General features: G+C 41.6%; 1 protein-coding gene across 3 annotated transcripts in view; it reads right to left on the bottom strand.

Annotated features, from left to right (window-relative positions):
- Positions 1-21,026, bottom strand: part of LOC124153420 (Krueppel-like factor 8) — an 892,525-nt gene that overhangs the window by 512,406 nt on the left and 359,093 nt on the right. The gene's annotated exons all lie outside the window — the stretch shown is intronic.

Below are 21,026 nucleotides of genomic sequence, written 5' to 3' on the forward strand. Positions count from 1 at the left end.
AACAAGTATACTTCTAAGAACTGCAATCCTCTTCAGCGGTCTGAAAAATCTTTGGATAATCTCATCTGAGTTCAAACCGAATGATATTCTTAATGGAAAAGCAAATTACAAATTTAAAGTACAATTAGGCTCATGAACCTTCTTCTGTTATCATTATCTAATTGTGCACGACATATTTACACGATTATCGAACATAGTTACATTTGTCTACAGGGCTTTCTACTCTTCACCCGTTGGAGAAATATATGAAGTTCCAATTTTCCAGACCCACGCCAAGATCCTCTCAGAGTCCCAATATCATTGGTGATTAGAATATTTTAATTCAAATTAAACGCCTACGACAACAAAGAATACATTTTGCTATAGTTTTTTACTATGCCTACTATAAGCGAGGGGCACACTTCGGAAAACAAATAAATTGTTGTTTTAGAGCCGCGATTATTATCTCGTATAACTTGGAACGCAGACAGGGCCGTCCGTGGCCATGAACACACATCAAGGCGGGCGTGGGTCGACGGCTGTCATGCACGAGGAAGGCCCTCAAGTTCGGAGATTCCGAGAATTCTAAGGCAGAGGCGAGGGGAAAATACGGACGGACGAAAAGGAATTGATAGTTTTATTATTATTGCCTTTCTTCTTGAGATCTCTAGCGGAATACAGCCGGGGAAATCATAAACAGGCAAGAGAGATGGCCGAGGACAAGATCACATCGAAAAAATGGGATTTTCATTAGGTGCCTACCCATGGGATCTTCTGCAAGATGTAATTTGTACAAAATTGAACAAAATTTGGTAAATTTTCAAAAAACCAATGAAGCACTAGAATAATGTACAAATAGCACTGATTTTCATTTCTTGATTGAGGGATTAATTTTTGTCACGATTTTTGTGACATTGTGAAGTGAAAACAATTTTTTGTGCAGTTGGAAAACATCCTGTTATTATCGTTTAGTTTTTCGATTAATGTAAATATTGGACCCTCTTTTAACCGAAAATTGGACAGTTTTCACTTAAAGAGGACTAGATAAATGTGAATCGAGAGAAATTTGATTACAAACTGAATCTTACAGAAGGCAAGACATCGAATACAACCCTGAAAAGAAAAATGGTATGAGAGCTAAGCAACGACCTCGACGTGGACTCCATGTAGATCTACATCTACATCCACATAATGCCCCGCAAGCCGCCTAAAAGGCGTGTGGCAGGGGGTTTTAGGACACCAGCCGTCTACGCATAAAAATGAAGTGCTCTACGAAGTTGGGACTAGCATTTATTAAAGTCCTTTATGGTTCGGGGAAAAACGAATTCCCATATCTATCCCTTCGGCAAAACATAGCAGTTAGCCTGTAGCAGTTTTTGACGAAACTCACAGCCTTCCTTTGTATTTTATTCGCGGATTAAGTTTTTCTGCACCGGGTCCCATACGCTCGCTGCATATTCAAGGTGCGGACGGACGAGTGCGAAATAGCACCTTTCTTTCACTTTCTCATCCGAAAATCTTCCCACAATAGGCTTAACGAATCCTAATTTCTTCAGGGCCATGCCACAGATATTCCTTATACGTGTAGATGCCACACTAAGTGGGAAGAGAGAGAGAGAGAGATGAAAGAGAGGAGAGATTCTCTCGTGAGAGGAGTCGTGCACGTTCAAAGGTCGTCTCGACCCAATGATCTTTGTCGGGTGCTTCATAAGAGCGGCCCGCCCTGCTCTCCACCCTCTGCTCTCGCCCGCACCTGAGCGGCGGCCAACACCCGTTTTCCCACTCACCACTTCCCAAGAAGAAGGAGAAGCCCCCGCGGGGCTGTAAAGACGCGCTCCGCCCCTCCGGTGGGGTGGCGCCCTCCAATCCATCTTATTCGGTCCACGGGGAGAGAGAGAGAGAGAGTGGGAGGCTGAGCACACGACGACGACGAGGCGGTGCCCGGAAAGATGATCCCGAAGCGAGAGACGGGGGGGTTTGATGATGCTCGTTCAAGGGTGTGTGGCAGGTGGTGGCGCGAACGAACAATACTGGTATGGTGCGATGGTATTAATATAGAGGCAACAGACGAAGTGAAGTACCTGGTTGTTACGATAACCTCAAACCTCTCGTGGGGAACACATATAAGGAATATCTGTGGCATGGCCCTGAAGAAATTAGGATACGTCAAGCGTATTGTGGGAAGATTTTCGGATGAAAAAGTGAAAGAAAGGTGATATTTCGCTTCTACGTGGGGTTTTGCCGGTTTCCCTCACGTCTCGGACAAATGTCGGACCAATAGCCATCATGGAAGAAAAGAGTTCCAGATTTTCTGATTTTTTTTGCCATATCTGCTACATGCTCACAAACAATGTATAAATAATAACAAATTGTGACATGCCCTGAAGAGGAAATTTTCCTATAACGGGGACCTACTGTATATATGTATTATAATACTCTACCTCACTATGTAAATATTCATGTAAAACTTGCAGTATGGAAATAAACCTTTTTTTGAATTTTGAAAATTGAATTGCTAGCGGGGTATTATGTAGATGTGCTGGAAACTGAACTGACGCGGGGCCGCAAAGAACACCTCTCGCGAGCTGTCTCTCATAACCGGCCATTAACATGTTCACATAGCGAATCCGAAAATTTCAAAAAAGTAATGCACTTCTCGCATTACAATTGAAGCATTTTACTTTCTAATTCAGGTCATTATGAAGCTTTTTGCGAAATCCCCGCCTGACCCCTCTTACGTAACTGAAAATCTACTCTAAATTCACAGAAAGGTCTACTGCATTTATAGTGTCGATTCCACTTATTACATCCATGCAATATCCCCTTATTCCCTCTTCCCCTCTCACCAAACATGGTTTCTTTTCCTAAATGAAGTTCTTCTTTCGTAGCTGACATTTATTGATATTTAATACGAAAAGTAAGGCCACTGTCGGAATTCGCGAACTTTTGTGCTATGGTAGCCTTATTCCCTCGTCAGATACATAGTAAAACAATAAGTACAAGCTCATTTATTTGATAAATATTAAATTTCTGCAGTTTCCGCGAGAATTTAAAATAAAATCACAGGAAACTGTTGAATACATAGTCTCATTGGTTCGAGAAAAATCCGCTAGAGTATGCAAACTTGCCTAGTTGGAATGGAGGAAAAGTGGAAGTGGACTTGTTCAAACTAGAGTTTTCATTAGAAAAGAATTCGATACGGAGATTGCAAAAACGATTACTAGAAGACTCATTTATCTACACCCATACAATGCGTGCAATGGAATATTTGGAACAAATTGCGCTTTACATTTTCAAGAAGACCAAAAGAAATCACTTATGAAAATGATAGTGCTTTCATCCAACATCATTAATTCAGGAATAAATAAAAAGGAGCCTTGATTTTTTTCAATAAGCGTAGGTTAACGTTTAATACGCAGGTATGTTTGAAATATGTATAAATTACGAGACATATGAGAGAGAGACGATGGAAGAAACTCGAAAGAGCTCGGTGCTGCAGACTGTTACGCTGAGAGACCAACAGACGGAGGGAAAGCTGCTTTTAATGACCAAAAGAAACATTGAGAACAAGACAATTTTCTGAGCAAACGGAGTCGGAAATCGACGGGAAGCAAGTGGTGGCATCACCGTCGCCGACGAAAGCATCGCACTGGAACCCGGACAAGGGGCGTCATAATCACGGGCGTCATAATCACGGCGTCCCATCTCAACGAGGAGAAGGGCACCCAGAAGAGTGGGCGGCGAGGAGTGAGCGAGGGTGGGTGGGCCGCATTGACAGTTCGGAGCGAAGGAAAGACTGGAGGCGAGGGATGGGAGGGCGTGCGAAGCCACGGACGAAATGCATCCGCCTCCCAGCAACACGCCGAAAACATTGTAACGAATAGGGTGGTTTCCTATTATTTTTTTATTAACTAATTCGAAAGATTATTACTCCTGGAGTACAAATTTCACGCTTTTATATTTCTAAATGACGACATCTATTTTTCGCGATTAAATGAAAAGTGAAAATTTTCAAGCGTGCTAAAACGCGACGGCTAAGTCTGAATGCTGGGAAAAGCCCGTATGACGTCATTCTAGTTCCCGCCGCACCGTGTGAGGTGACCTTGGGGCGAGGTTTGAGCGCTGATACGATGCAGGCTGCTAGCAGGTAGCGCTTGGCTTAAATAAGGATTATTAATACCTTATCAAACGAAGGAAACTTTCCGACCATAGGCAGTTTTAGTAGGTGATTATTAAGAGATGTTTCCCTGAGCTCTGTGCCTCGTGCAAGCATTGGTAATTTCAGACGACGTAAAACTCCTATCTACTCGTATAGAAGCTAGGTCCCTGTGAAGTCACGTGGAGTGACATCACATGGGCGCCAATCCGGCCTTTTTCAAATGAGGATAAAATTGACCCTTGCCATTCGTCTATACCGGTATTTCTAAAACCAAATAATTTTTATATTATGAATACACTAACGGTGGTTAACGAATCGCAATAAATGCCTTTCGTTATCTTTGATGAAGGAAACTACCCTATTCACTCCAAGCACCCCACAACTCCCTTCGTTCAATGTGGGACTAATAATGAGGAGCATTGAAAAGTCTCAAGCAGCTATGAGAAGGGCAATCCACGGTGTGCAGGAAATTGACAGAACAAAATCACAGTTTTTCCATTCAGGGAATTTCTACACAAACGGTAAAAAATATTTCTTCAAGTATTTACGAAAAAGTTACAATTATTTTTATGCTACTTCGTCATCCACGGTTTATAATCAATCCTTCTTGAGAAATGAACTGACGTTGCAGAATTCCGTTAGGAAATGCGTTTTAGTAGGGAATACAAAAGCGAGTTACTCTAATGCCGCAATAAAAACCGACAGGTCTTACCGTCTTTCACACGGAAAAATATTTCGTTCCGAGAAAGTAATAGCATAGAAGTTTATTCCAATAATATACAACAGGCTCATGAATAATAATCATAATGCAAGAATTAAATAACTTTCGAGTACCGAGAGTACAGGTGTTTAATTTTTAATAAGTATTCAATAATCCCTAAAAAATAAACTCGTTTCATTTGCACGTTATTTTACATCATTGCGAGTTAGTTTTCAATTGAAAGGATGCTTTTCACCACAGCGCCATTTAGGTCATAGCTATAACATAGTCATAGCTATCCTAGTGTCTGGTAGTTGAAACGCTAAATAAAGACGAAAATAATACGATTAAAGCTAATTGCAGAAACGCTTCCCTAAATTCTGAAGCTGCAAATAGGACATTAAGATTTTTTTAATTATTCGGAGGAACCTTTTGCGAACGTCATTCGAACACTCAACTGCCGTTCAGACTGCGTGGAGAAAGGCAGAGTTACGCCAAGAAGAGAGATGAATTCGTCACTAGCTTTCTGGTACTGCCTTTTTTATTTTCCACGGCTCAAATTCTCCTACGTAACCTCTGTGTGAGCTTTCAAACAAAACAGTTCATGAGCAGGACAAGAATCGCATGCGACGGCGCATTCGAAGATAGAATCGGAACTCTTTCCACCCTTCCACTCCAAGATTTGATTTCTTTGAAGCTATTATTTAAAATTTCGGATCCAGATCCGATGTCTTCCGCGACTTTGGATCCAATGTATGCGATGAAGGGCAATATCCGCGGATATTTGGATCCGAGGTATCCGATCCGACCATTCCTAGTATTATTATTATTAATATTATTATTATTACATAAATTGTTACAAGTCGACCATAATGTCGGGTGATAGCATAAAATCAGGAAGAATATGAAGACAAAAATATAAAATGCAATGCAAGTATGCATTCCATTCTCACAAACTGCATTATGAAATAATGATCCCCTTTCAGCACTTCCACAGCAATTGAAAATGCAGCGCGTGATGACGGCGTGCACTCACCGGATGGGCGCACGAGACGATCAGCTGTCGGCAGACGAACATGATGTCCGACTCGCCCCTGGGTGAAAAGCGCGGACTCTCCAAGACGGCGGCGGCAGGCGGGGTGCCAAGGTGCTCGATGACTGCCCCGCGCGGCGCCCGCGGGAACACGGGACACTTGAGCGCGCACATTCGCGAGCAGTAAGTTTGGTAGCGCATGCAATGCCTTTGACGGACACTCGGCCGAACGAAACTCTTGTGCGGTCCGCGACGAAAGGGTCGATTGAAACCAATTCCTTATCACGCCTTTCACGGCGAGCAAAAAACTCCAGTTAATTGATTTTATCAGAGATTTATTATTTGATTGGGCCCTTCCTCAAAGAGGCCAATGAAAGCGAGAGTGTAATCACTTTTAGGTTTGAGCACACGAGTTCGTATAATAAGAGCTCGCGGTGGAGACACAATCACCTCTCACGACACGCTAGGTTGCGCTCCTTTCAAATGAGGAAAAGTACAAACAGTAAAGAAAATATGATGGCGTGAGCCCATGAAGTGTCACTTCCACTGCGGCTGCAAGGCGTCAAATGCGAACACAAAAGCGTCACGCATATGGCTTTACACCCGGCGTCGCGGGCAGTGCCAAAATCGCGACTTATGAAGGAAGAAGGCGTGAGACACTGCTTCAACACCCTTTAAGAAGGGAACGAGAATGGTGTAGATTATAGGTAACGTCAGTTTATCTCCACAGCTTTATTTCACCACCGCGGGTAGCCTCAACTAATTTACGATTCCCACTCGAGGAAGATAGTAAGGCACTCTTTAACACTCACTGACACACGCAAAAAGTTTTCCGAGAAGAAAAAAATACGATTCCATATATATATGTATGCACATGTATCTTCAGCACAAAAGAAGTTTAACAATGGGGTGGTGAGGGAACTGGATGGACTCGATTCTCGTCCAAAAGCGTGGGGGGGGGGGGGTGATAAACTTTTTAACACGGGGGGAGGGGGTGTGTCCCGCCAAGAAGCTATACGTGGGCGCGGGAGAAGGCCTTCAGAGGGTGCCGCCCGCTGCGTTGAGGGTGGACCCCAGATGGAACATATCCCGGGACTCCCTCCTGGGTTCGACGCCCGCGCGTGGGCTTTGAGGAGCCGTGGCTGGCACGCGCTGTCCGACGGGACACCTTCCTCCGGCGAGCACAAATCACACGTCCTCTCCACGCACACTGTCAGCCTCTCTCGAGCCTCTTCTACGCACCGCGGGGGCAAAACAACGCACGTCCGACTTCTGCGAGGGCGTGTCAAAGGGGGGGACACCTATCGCGAGTTCTTGGCGCGAGAACACGGATAGTTGGCACTTCTCGGCACTTCTCCCGTCGGGCGGAAGCTGCATTCGCAAGTCTCCGGAAAGGAAGTTGAAGTTCGCGCTAAAAATCAGGTGGGCGGAAGAGGAGGAGGGGAGGTAGAAAGGAGAGGGTGTGCAAGGGGTGAGGGGTAGTGGGGGTGGGGGGAGTGCGGGGGAGGGGGAACAAAAGACGAAACGGGATGAGTCACGCCCCCTTCGAGTTTTCTCCGAGTGTGTCTCGCTTTCGGTCGCCTTATCTCGGACGACAGTCCCTTAAACGATTCGCAGGGCGGGTAAGAACAACCGGCAGAGAGAAAACACACGCTTAGCAGGACTATTGAGCGCCAGAGTCCAGACAATAATGACACTCAATATAAACGCACATCTCTATCAGTTCACAACAGTCCGAGTTAACGATTCGCTTATTCCACAATAAAAAATCACACCGAACTGAAAACACACTCAGCGGTCCTCGACGTCTTTCGCGCCCGGCGGAATCCCTCGCCACTTGCCGCACGGTCAGAGTGGAATGGGCGGTGGGTCTCTCTCGTTTTGAGGAGCGTCGTGGATGCCACACCTAGCAGGGAGGAGGTCGAGGTGGCCACTACTCGCCCCGACACCATGGGCGACCACGCAGAGGAGGTGGGGGGGGGGGGTCGGGGGGGGATGGTGGGGGGAACGAGCGGTTTGAGGTGGGGTCGGCCCGCCAATGAAGAAGGCGGAGAGGACCACGCGGAGGGTGGGGGAATGTGATACGGTTCCGCACGAGGTTTTCGATGGGAGTGGAGGGAAAGGCTGACCCTCCCAACGGCGTGCTGGTAGAGGGGAGAGGTTGGGATGAAAGGGTTACGAGAGTGGGGTCCAAAGCAGAGTGCAGGGGGGTCCCGCCCCTCCGTAATTTACCCCCCTTGGTCGAGGGGTGGGGTGCGCGGAGGAAGGTGAGTGGCGACGGATATTGAAACGAGACGGCGATGGCCAGCGGCGGTCAGGGGTCAGCGAGGGGAAATGGCGCGGAGCACTGGACGTCAGATCACACCACATGCTTTTCGTCGCATTGAAAAATCCCTCTTCATTCCCAAGACTTGATAGGGGAGAGTTGCTTTCACCAACCACATGCTAAGTCTTTGAACACAAAAATATTATACTTATGCCTCTCTCCTTTCACTAAAACAAACACTCATTACGTCACGATGTAATCGCATAGCTAAGGTATTTGGACAAATAATCGCAGAACCCTGTGTCGAGAACTTAAAAGAGAACTACTGTACACATGCATATTTTCTAAATGAAAAATCATCTTTTATATATACCATACACCTAATGTTTGCCTGGCCATTTGCTTCACGATAGCCTCATCCGACCTGATCAGCTTGGTTTTCGGCGCAAAATGTCTGCGCCCCACCAAATCCTCAGACTAGTGGAAAAAATCAGCCACGGTTTCAACCGCCGCTACACAACTGACGCGGTCTTCCTCGACGTTGCAAGAGCGTTTGACAGAGTTTGGCATAAAGGCCTCCTGTACAAACTTCACCTCCTGAAATTCCCTCCCTCAGATATTCTTTTCATCAATTCCTATCTGCACAACCGTCAATTCCGAGTCGCCGAAGCCAAAACGTTATCATCTCTGCGACCCATGGAAGCTGGAGTACCTCAAGGCTCCATCCTCAGCCCGTTCCTTTTTACAATTTATGTAAACGACATGCCCTCCACACGCAAAACATCGCTCCACATGTACGCCGATGATACAGCAATTGCCGCTACATCATGGAAGGGAGATACAAACATAGGCAAACTCAACACTCACCTTAGACTAATCCATAAATGGACGAATCTCTGGAAGATTCGCATCAACGCCTCCAAAAGCACACACATACACTTTTCACGCAGAAAAAAATTCGGCCCACAAACACAACCACACATCAACAAAATCCGTATACCAAGAGCCCGATCACACAAATTCCTCGGCGTCTATCTGGACAGCAAACTCACCTTCCTACCCCACTTAAAATACAGTACTGCTAAAGCCATCAAGGCACGGCAAGCTGTTTATTCCCTTTGCTCCTCATCCTCCCCGCTACCGCATTCTTCTAGAATCCGGCTTTATACTGCAATAGTCCGTCCTTCATTACTCTACGGCTGCGAGATTTTCGCTAACAATAAATCCATCAGAGATAAACTGGAATCCTTCCAAAATAAATCCCTCCGCCTTCTACTTAACCTCTCCCGACTCACAAGGACCAAAGATATTCGCTGCGCTCACGGTGTTCCGTCCATTGGAGAATTTATCAACAAACTAGTAAAAAACTTTAAGTCCAGGCTCAGGGAAACAAACAACACTCTCCTTACAGACATCTGGAATTACGATCCTACAATCCCAACAACATACAGACTGCCTCAACAAGCTACTCTTCTATGAGTCTATCCTATATCTTTCCTTCTTCTAGATATTAGTATTGCTAGGTTAGCATTGTTTTGTGTGTCCACAGTAAAAAAGAAAGAAAAAAATATATATATAAAAAAAAGAACAAAAAGAAAAAAAAATAAAATAAATAATAATAATTAACAAAGCAACAAAACCAATATGAAAAAAAAACTAACTAAAAAGAAAAAAAAAGGGGCCAATAAAAAAAAAAATATATATATAAAAACTATTAAAAACAATGAAAAAATAAAACGTATTCAACAGAGGAGGAAAAAAAAATCAAAAGAGCCCATTACAAATGTGGACGTTCTTTCCAACTCCGTTTTAATTACCTTGTACTCATCATTCTTCTGTAAAAGAAATTGCAAGATGTATGTAGCTTAGTGTATTTTGATGTTTAATATGTAAGTTTCTGCTAACACAAACAACACACTACCCCGACAACATATACAACTGCGCCCAAAATTATTGTATTGTAAACTGGCTGGTAGGGGTAAACATCGCTTTACCGGAACGGCTTTAAACGCGCCTTCGGCGCGCAATCTAGTGAAAAGAAATTTTGAGCATTGAAGTCACTGGGCCGCAAAGACTCTTCTTTCGAAAGAAGTTTCTCTCCAGTTATAAAAGCGAAGAGAAGAGCTCTCGCATTGTCACTGCTTTCTGAAAAATGATTGGTTGTCATCATAAAAAACCTTTTGCGAGGTCATTCATGCTCTTTTTTTTTATATTTTCGAAATTCGTAATTATTAGGCTCCGTTTTTCATTCTCACTAATTATCCTAAACGCTTTTAACATGATTCTTTACTACTTTCAGAATGAAATGATACTCAAAATTTTTCTTACTTACAATTACAATTCATCCTCCGTAGATTTATAAACTTAACGTAATTATAATAGGGTATGGTTCATTATTTAACAAAGCAGAAAACATTATATCTCCTTGGTAACTATGAAATGATAATAATCAAGCAGAAAAGAAAATTTAATTCTATAGCTATTTACCAGTTCAATGAATATTTTATACGAACTGAAGTTACCGCTGAATTCAATCTATTCCATTATATACACGAAACAGGAATTAACAATGATATTCCTTCCACTGACTCAGATCCTTCCTTCAATACACAGGCGTAGGTGCCTGATTGCATCTTACGATCATAAAATAATTAAATCATCGATTGGTAAATGGTCACCAGAAGCAGGGAGCAAAGGCTGCGCGTCAGGCTCACTCTAACCTAGCTGAAAACGCTTACTTTCCATGGTGAGTTGTGAGTTGCAAACCCGAAAGTAAATCAATATTTTCATATTATAACTTTAAATGTGCTGCATCAAAGAAGAATTCACGCTTGTCCGATTGAAAGAAAAAAATTCCGTAGCTACTCATCCCGTTAGTCTGGATGTACCTCTTCCAAGTTGAATTTTAACACGGTATATCCTTAGTTTTGAGATTGGAAGAATATTCATTCTTGAACCAACTCATCCCATGGAAATCACGAGGAAATTTCTTGTAACTATTCCTAATAAATTTAAACAATTTCCCGTTTCCTTCATGGTTATAAAATTTAGGCATGACGTAAACGTTCGTAATTTTGAAACTACAACATTACTAAAAATCACCGTCACTATATGTAATCACAGCGTTTCTAAACTAATAGCGTAAATTATGCGAGGAGATCCGTAAGCAGCGTGAGCGATGAGCTTCATGAGAGCTATTCCTTCGGAGGAGAGAGAAAGAGACATGGGATGAAAGGGCGATCCCGTCTGGGAAACCACACAGCGTCAGGGCCATCAAGAAAAATCAAGCGAGTTCATGGACCAAAGTGATTTACGCGTCTACGCTCACGACCACAATTTGCCGTGACATTGCTTGCACTCGTAAAAGTCACCAACTTCACAGGACTTGGCAGCGGAGTTTAATTTCCGCCCATTACTTCACGAGCTGTTTCGCAGCTACGACCTCAAGGCAGCTTCGGCAAGTCCGGGTTACCCCCACAAAGCAATAAGTTATCACAAAGACTTCATATTCTTTCGCGACTACCGTGAGATAGGGTGGAACCGTCAAAATCTCAGGCTTCAACGCTGGCAAAATCTCTCTAATTTAACAAAGTAACATGCAATCGCGTTATCCGCCACACCCATCTTCTACTTCTCCCTTTAAGTAATATTTCTCTCTGCCTTCTCGTGCAATCCTCAAGTCCCTTCTTATGAACATGTCAAGCAACACTTTACTCACGTTTGTACTCGTAACCTATTCCTCCCAAATCCAAATCCGTTTGCATTTTTTTCATTGCGGTTAAGACCTCAGAGCTTGAACTTCAGACACGCCTACCAGAGCCTGAGATGAGTTACAATCAAAAGAGCTTGCACCTCACCTATCACCTCATCCTTACGCTTCCAGGAACAACCAACAGAAAACCACCTCAAAGCCATAACTCCGTACACTATGAGATTAAAACATTGATAAGGACTGAATGTAATGAAAGTGAGTCATCCAGCATGCGTGATTGTATCAGCTATGAGTTAGTCCTCAAGTGGTACTTTAAAATTCGTCGTTGAAAGATTACAAGATATTCTAACCAACAGCGAAAGACATTTTGTTGAAAAATCCTTAACATTGGCAAAAGAGTAACATTTAATCATCCTGAATAACAAAATCAAACATATGCACACCATTGGTGGAGAAAATTACCCAATAGGAAAAGTAAGAAATAGGATAATATCGCAAAAAATGAAGCCTCCGTAAGGCAGACACATTTTTTGAAGTAATCATGGACTAATATGTATGTAATTAGGATTTGAAGTTCGACGTACTTGGTAATCAAGACTTAAATCACATAAACAAAAGTTCATAATTTCACATTGAGGACTTAATTACTATTGCCATATCAAAATATGATGGAGAGTGAATGAAGAGCAGAGCGAGTTCGATAATGGCGATTAATTACTTTGCAATGGTGCAAATTGTGGAAGTAGGGTTGGTTACTCAATGAGCTGTGTACAAGAATATTCATCGAAACACAAGAAATATAGGCTGTTAATAATTATCTTAGAGATTACAATAAAAAAGTTCAAACAACTACAGAAATACTTCATTGGTACGTGACAATGCATCCATGAAAGAATTAAATTAGCTGGTGCATCCAAAATAACGAAATTATGCGAAGAAATAGGCAGTTCTGAAAATTATGGTCCTAAACATATTTTTCCTTCTTTAAGCTTGATTAAATAACCGCGGTCTGGTGTTACTTTGGAAAATTTACTGTTGCTAATATGCTGAAAGGCTTAAAGAATTTGAACTGTTCTTACAATGTGGAAGTGAGCAAATTGTTTTCCAACATTTCAAACGTGAGCTAAATATTTTCCACGCATGAAAATTACTATATAAACTTTATCCATATAGCCATTAGATTTCCAGAGTCATTTGGAATATTTTTCGCATAATAATGAATAAATACGCGAAATTAGAGCAATGGCGGAGAGTCGAAGGTGATCGGGCAAATAACGATTTGCTTATTTCTGAATGTAGCATTCCTTTCCCCTCAGAATTTGCTCATTACTTGTGCTTTTTTTTCTACCACACATTAATCGCGAGAAATCTCTTTTTTACACCAACCTTTCCGCTCAGCCTTGATCCCCTACATTAGCCCCTTGCCTTCCGTCCGACACAACCGCGCCCCTCTCCACAGCCAACAGGCAGGCCTCCGACCATGGGGCCTTATGGAAGGGCCCGCCGCCGATGCAGGGGCTCACCTGCTCCCACACCCTTCGTAGGCATCCTTCCCTCGTCTACGCTGAGTTAAGCTCCCGCCTCGGACATCCATGAATATTCCCGATATGCTCATTCGGGTGATGCTAGGCTGTTTGGCCGAGGCATGTGAGGGATTGACCGGAATTATCGCCGAAGACGCCCCCAATATAGCACCCCAAATATTATGCGCTGGCCCATCCCATAGTATCAACGAAGGGATCTAGCGATTAGATCGATGGATTATTCTTCCTCATAGAATGATCCTCCAAAATCGTTAGAATATTAATGGCTTCGCTATTCGGATTCGCTATTTAGTTGGGCCCTCTTCGCTTCTATAGCGTTAAGGTGTTTTCCCCGTCCCATCCCTTCCGAACTTATCCTACCCCAGAGGCGTCGTCGGGCTCCTATCGCGGCGGCGCCTCTTTCCTTTTTTCCTTCCTCTCCTCCCCATCCCCGGGTAATCGGACGTAAAAGTCTCTGACTTGGTTCCCGGCCCCGGTGTGTTGTATCCCTGAAGAGCTCCCATTAAGCCCTCATCAACGAAGGGTTATTTTGACATTGAGACGGAATCAATCGGCCCAAATATTTTGCGGAGATCTGAAATCCGACACTCAAAAACGCAAACGCAAAAAAAAGGGAAAATATTTCCGGAATGTGACCCATTAATTGAATTTGGGAAAACATTAGCATACAAAAACGCCCTACATAAGTAGGCATTTTGAATGTACGAATAAGAATTATTAAGTTAAGTCCTACCATTTTGTGTATTTATACCTCACGATTTTTCATGAAAAGAATGTATTATGGCAATTGGCAATTTAAATTCAAATTAGCAATTTGCCGGCACCTATAAAAACATAGCTAAACTATGAAATCAAAGATCATTGAATGAAATTTAGGAGGTGAGAAATATAGGAACAAATTTCAATAAATTACCATGCAAATACAAACCATTCACTTCATTGGTATAAAGCGAGACTCATTGAGGTCCCATTGACTGCGGTGTTCACTACAGTAAAAATCAATCGATACTCGTTCGGGAGCAAGTAACATTTCCCGAACAAGAAAGCGCCGCTTGTAGAACGTGCTGTTAAAATTTTATGGCGTGTTGTGAGATAAACTGTGTGTATCTACTTAGGTGCCCCGAGTGTCACCACTTGGAAGCCTCCCAGATCCGAGCACTCCGTCCTCACCCCACACTTGAGCTCGTTACCATGGGAATAGGGAAGTGCGGCGGGCGGCCGAGGGAGAGACATCTAATATAGGTACATGAATGCAATTTCCATCGCGAGAGAAGAACATATTCCCACGCATAAGTGAAAGCAGCCTGTCTGGATTGGCTCAAATAATAGTATATATTGCCGCATCATGCTCAAAGCCAGATAAAAATAGGTAAATGATGGACTGGTTTGTGGAAAAAAAAGTTTTTGCGATTTTCCATGGACAGCAACTAGAGTCCACTAAACTACGCGGCGATAATTACGCCCAACGTGAGCGTATTCATTTCTGCTGCGATATTGCTTTAAGGCTTCGGCGTTTCAGTTCCTCAGGGAATCCTCGATACCAAAGGAGAGAACTGAAGAATCCAAGTGTCTGCGAAGTAGGTACTTACGGGGCTAGAGTAAATGTTTAAATAATTGCTTCAAATAATTGCTTTCTGGTCATGGACGCAAATAAACCTATGCGTTCACGCTAGTTTGAAGATAACAGAAGTACTCGATGTAAATTTTAGCGGAAGTGAAGTTATTAGATCTTCATCTACGATTTTCTCGATGTATGCCAGACATCAAATACTACACTTCAACAACAGCATTAAGGAAAAAGTGTTCGCATACGCACGATGGATCTAAAGGCTTGAATTGGAACATCGATAATGGCGGAGACCAATGAAATATTCGAGGAGCATGCAACTTAATGTTAGACCTGAGGTAATCTGCATTTTCATTCATATGTGTAAAACAGTAGCTATTCTCGTTAATTGAAGGTTAAGAAGTGATAAAAATGAATTAAGGAAAGAGATTATATGTAAGGAAACACGCCAATTTATCGTTGCCATACCTCCTTCCCAAGAATACATCATCATATCGAGAGACAGTATTTCGTAAATTAAGAGCAGCGAAGTGCATAATGTGACGTTAATGGCCGATAAGTAAATCAAATTGTTGGATGAAGGTGATACTTCGCGGAAATTCCGTACGTACACATATAAATTGAAATTATTTTGTACTTTCCACAGAGCTTTTTTTATTACTTCGATCGACAACAATACGTCATTTTCAAGAGAGAGATAGACAACGGGGTAATTAAAAACTCGTTCTGAAAGTACAAAGTAGTTAATTTTAACATGTCAATAAGTGTATCAGTGCTAACCAAATATTAACTAATACAATGGCAAATACGTAATGCCAGATCTACCGCACCAGGAGATAAAATTGTGAACTAGAGAGTTCCATAAGTTTCCTGGAGAAGTATGAAACTTTCACCAAGATAAAAACGCGGTCAGCACAGTTAGGATAGTTGTATTAGATATGATAGAAAAAATGCATACAGATTTATCGCGCTGAATATACTTGTGCATAATAGTCAGTGAATCAATATAAAAATAGCTGGGTACTTTGGCTGGTTCATTATTAATTAGTTGATCACAGAACAGTTAAAGAGGTCCCATTAACTAGGATTAACGGCAACATCATCTTTCCGAGTAGTAATGGAGTTTTAAGAAAGTCCTCGCTATTATAGGCCAAGAAAGATTTAAAGCTCATATAGAAGCGTTTATAACGTAGGGGCACACTCCTGCCACTCGAATGACCGTTTTCTCATTTAGCAGTAGTACCAGGAAGGACGAAGAACACAGCGCGTAACGAAATTGGTAAAAACCTAGACGCAGGGTGCTACACAGATACGGATGAAATATAGGGAGAACTCCAGGATGCCACTGGCCATGCAATATTTTTCACGCCTATCCCAGCATCAGTATCTTTCAATGCCTTTCATGGGCATGCATAGCGCTCCGAAGCGTAGATCCCTACGAGTAGTAGTCCAACCGACGAGTATAAACGAGGACCCGAGGCGGGCTTCTAAAAAGTCGGCACACTTTATGCGTCGGTGTGAAACTTCTCCGGTGCCTAAGAGGGCGAGGATCTTTTCATCTGGGCATGGAGGGGGCGTCTCAATGCCCTTATTAGGAAGGGAAGAATGCGGCAGCGCGCGCAAATAACAGTGGAAGCGAATCGGAGTGCTAGATGCGACGATGACCCTCTAAAAGGCCAGAGTGGACGGCGTGCCCGGGGTCATCCCGAGGCCAGTTTCCGTTCGCATAGAGGTTCCAGTAAGAGGCGGCTGTCTTCTAGAAAAGCCTGTCGACAACTGATTCCCCCACGAGAACTGCGACTATTTTTCCCGCGAAAATGTGTCTGCTTCCGCGGTGGAGGAAACTGAGGCGCGAAAGAGCCCTGGAAGGCATTAATGATCAAGTGAGCAGATAACTATTTGAAGAAGCGCACTGACCCCTTACGAAAATCATTGCATTCCTGGATGTGACACCAACCGCCTCAAGAGGGCGAAAGGCGTCGAAAGATATCTCGTGGATCCCTCCAGTGGGTAGATGTTTTCAATCCCTTACTTATTAATCAAAACTTGATGAATTGGATGGATGAGGCAGATACTTTGTGGAGATCCATTATGAGATATGAAGTGAAACACTTTGCACTTTCCACATAAAATGTTTTTTTTTTATTTTAATGTGGAAAGTGCAAAGTGTTTCACTTCATATCTCTCAATCAAAACTTGTTTCCCTTATCATTTTTAAGTACAAGTGATCAATAATTTGTTAAGTTTAAAATCACGGAAGGAGAACCCATGAAGAGCTTCAGATGTGAGAATTATTTTCTAAAATTCGGTTCGATACTTATCGGTCTTTAGAGACAATTTTATCGCAGGGAATAGAGCTAACGTGCAATTTAATTGAAAAATAATATAGTCAAAAAGAAGCGATCGCTATTTCTTCCATCAATAGCCTACACGGCCCAGTTCACACAGCTTAACACGCAATAAGAAGGGCTGTGTAGTGACTCAAACATTGATATTAAGTACACCTTTGGCATTCCTCATCAATAAATTCCAATGTCTTCCATGAAATATGATTCGTAAAAAAATTAGTACTTTATAACATGCATATAATGAAATATTTATCCTTGGTGACTTTAATTGCCCCTCATTCATGTCATCTATTGAGACGAAAACGCCATTATGTATTGAGTTGTTGATGTTCATGAACTTATTGGGTCTGAAACAGAAGAACAATGTGGAAAACAGTTACGGAAAATTTCTTGATCTTGTTCTTACTAATGTGGCCGAGAGTAATATTGAGGTGATTCGCTGTACGTTGCCAGTGATTAAAGAAGATCACTATCACCCAGCAGTAACCGCTCATTATGTCTGTGGTATTACAAAAAAAACAAAAGATGATTTTGCCAATTCATATAACTTTAAAAGAGGTAACTACTTGAAATTATATGAGGAGCTGCGGAGTAAAGATTGGAACGCAATTTCATCTACTAGTGATGTCGATATTGGTTTGGAAATGTTTTACAGTTACCTAAATGAAGCGATTGATATATCTATTCCAAAATGTAAAATATTAAAGTACAAGTATCCTTCGTGGTACAATTACGAGGTAATTAAAAAAATAAAGAAGAAAGATAGACATAGACTACTGTTCAAGAAAACTGGGTCAAGTTATCACAAATCAAAATACAATACTTTGAGAATAGAAGTTAGAGAAGATATTAATAAAGCTCTAAGTGTTCACTTGGAAAATATCAAATATGAAGTTGTCAACGGGAACTATAGTAGTTTTTGGAAATTTGTGAGAAAAAATAAGGCTAGTGGTCATATCCCTGAAGTGCTTACACTAAATGGTTGTGAATTTGCCTCACCAAGAGAAATAGTTAATGCATTTAAAGAATATTTTATGTCTGTTTATGTTACTCAAGTAGAATCCTCTAAGATAAAGTATGCTAATGAAACCCTTGCCCAAAACAATGATAATATAATCATTATTAGTATTAGCATGGATGAAGTGCTTGAAGCAATCCAAAGTTTAGATACCAAAAAATCTATTGGTCCTGACAATATCCCTACGTATATTGTGAAAGGCTGTAAAGAGATCTTAGCTCAACCTTTATGTCAGTTGTTTAATAACTCTTTAAAAAGTGGGGTATTTCCCACAAAATGGAAAACTGCCAAGGTGTGTCCTATTTTTAAAAAGGGAGAACGAAACGACATAAAAAATTATAGGCCTATAAGTATATTGTCTATTTTTTCAAAAATATTTGAGGGTATTTTATGTAAGCGTATTAACTTTCTATTAAAAAATCGGATAAGTGATACACAACACGGCTTTATAGCTAATAGGTCAGTAACGACCAACCTAGCTATCTTAACTGATTATGTTATGAATTCCATGGATAGCGGTTCTCAGGTGGATGCAGTCTACCTAGACTTTAAAAAAGCCTTTGATACTGTACAACATAACATATTGCTAAGCAAACTGAAAAGTATTGGCATTGCAGGCTCTTTGTTAACTCTTTTGAGTTCATTTCTAAATGAAAGAAAACAATACGTAGTGCATCGAAACGTGGTGTCTGACAAGTACTCTGTTGTGTCTGGTGTGCCTCAAGGCTCGAACCTGGGTCCACTTCTGTTTTTGATATTTGTTAATGACTTGCCACAATGTATCCATCATTCAAGATGTCTAATGTTTGCAGATGATGTTAAAATATATAGAAGGGTGAACAACTTACAACATTGTCTCCAGATACAGTCAGATTTAAACAGTCTGGTCACCTGGTCTCATGAAAATGGTTTATTTTTTAATGTTGATAAGTGTATTGTTTTATCTTTTTCACGGAGAAAAAATGTAATCAAATGCAATTACCATATGGAAGAATCCAAATTGAATAGGACTAACGAATGGAAGGATCTAGGGGTCACCTTTGATAGCAAAATGTATTTCACCACACATATATTGAATATTAGCATAACTGCATGTAAACTTTTGGGCTTTATACACCGTATGTCAAAATATTTTGACTCTGAGATGGTACTTAAGACATTGTATTACTCTTATGTAAGAAGTAAGTTGGAATATGGGTCAGTTATTTGGAATCCCTATTTAAAGAAACATATTGTACTGCTAGAGCAAGTTCAAAAGAGATTTTTAAGATTTCTATATTTTGTATTATATCATGTGTATCCGCTTTTCGAGAATTATGTCTGTTATAGTGATTTGTTAAGAGTATTTGGTCTCCATACCCTGCAAAATAGAAGAACCATAAACGACCTGCTATTTCTGCATGATGTCATTAATAAGGGTCAATGTTATGAATTGCTTAAGGAAATAAAAATACAGTGAAACCTGCCTTTAGCGGAACCTGAGTTAAGCGGAAACCTGTCTTATCCGGAAAATTTTGTTGGTCCTGGCGGTCACAATAGGGTTTTACGTGCATTGGTACCCTCTGTTAAACGGAAACTGTCGAACGCGGAAACGGAATCGATTCCCGGGCACGTGTTTCTTGGCTAAGCGGAATTGCAAAAAAATTCCATGGACAATTTTTACCGTAAGGAAATAAAATCCTAAAATATTTTGTAAAGCCTTCTCCATAGAAAATAATCCAACGGAACCAGCTAAATGTGTCGCACGTTCACTATGGTCCACGTCATTATTGATTGACATCCTTGCTCGCAACCGAATAAGAAGGAATCATTCTCCTACGTGCTGCCGAAAGGGTAAGAATACAAAGCAGAACGCTAAGAATAAAGGGAACTGCTGGTTGATTTCCGCCATGCCACGAAACGTATTAATGCTGAAAAATAAACTGGACTTGATCGAGTGCTTTGAACGAGAAAAGCTCTCCGTGAAGCAGATACAAGAGAAGTTTAAGTGTGGAAAGACTCAAGTTTACGAAGCAATTAAGAAGAAAGACGAAATTAAGAAATACTTTAAAAGAGGTAAGTTCTAAGAAACATATTTCTTCTTTTCCCATGCCACAATTTGCAAAACGACACACCATAAAATAATTGTTGTTTCCGTCGATTATTTTAGGCCTTACTTTGCATTCAAAGAAGAAAACACCTCTCTGCGAATATGAAGAAATAAACGAATTAGTTTGGCAATGGTTTGTGCGAACAAGATCGAGGAATGTTCCATTGTCAGGCCTAATAGTCCAAGAACAGGCCAAGGAATTTGGACTTTCTTTGGGAAAATTGGATTTTAAGGCCTCCAATGGATGGCTAGAGAGCTTCAGAGCAAGACACAATTGTTTGGAGTAGTGTTGTTGGCGAGTCAAATGACGTTGACATGGAAACCGTAGAGGAGTGGAAACGTATGGTTCAAGTAAAAATTAAAGACTATCAACCATGTGATATCTTCAGCGGGGATGAAACCGGAATGTATTCTAGGGCTCTGCCGTCTAAAACATTGTGCGTAAAAGGAGAAAACTGCAAGGGTTTGTATGCATTTCCGAGTTCTATTTCTAGAAATTAGGGTAAAAATTCAAACAATGATGCTATATTTACACATTTATTCTGTAGTAGGGAAGCACTCAAAGGAGCGTTTGACCATTTTCATTTGTGGGAATATGACAGGGGAGCTCC

The sequence above is a fragment of the Ischnura elegans genome, chromosome 2 (genome assembly GCF_921293095.1).
Source record: "Ischnura elegans chromosome 2, ioIscEleg1.1, whole genome shotgun sequence".
Classification (NCBI taxonomy): domain Eukaryota; kingdom Metazoa; phylum Arthropoda; class Insecta; order Odonata; family Coenagrionidae; genus Ischnura; species Ischnura elegans.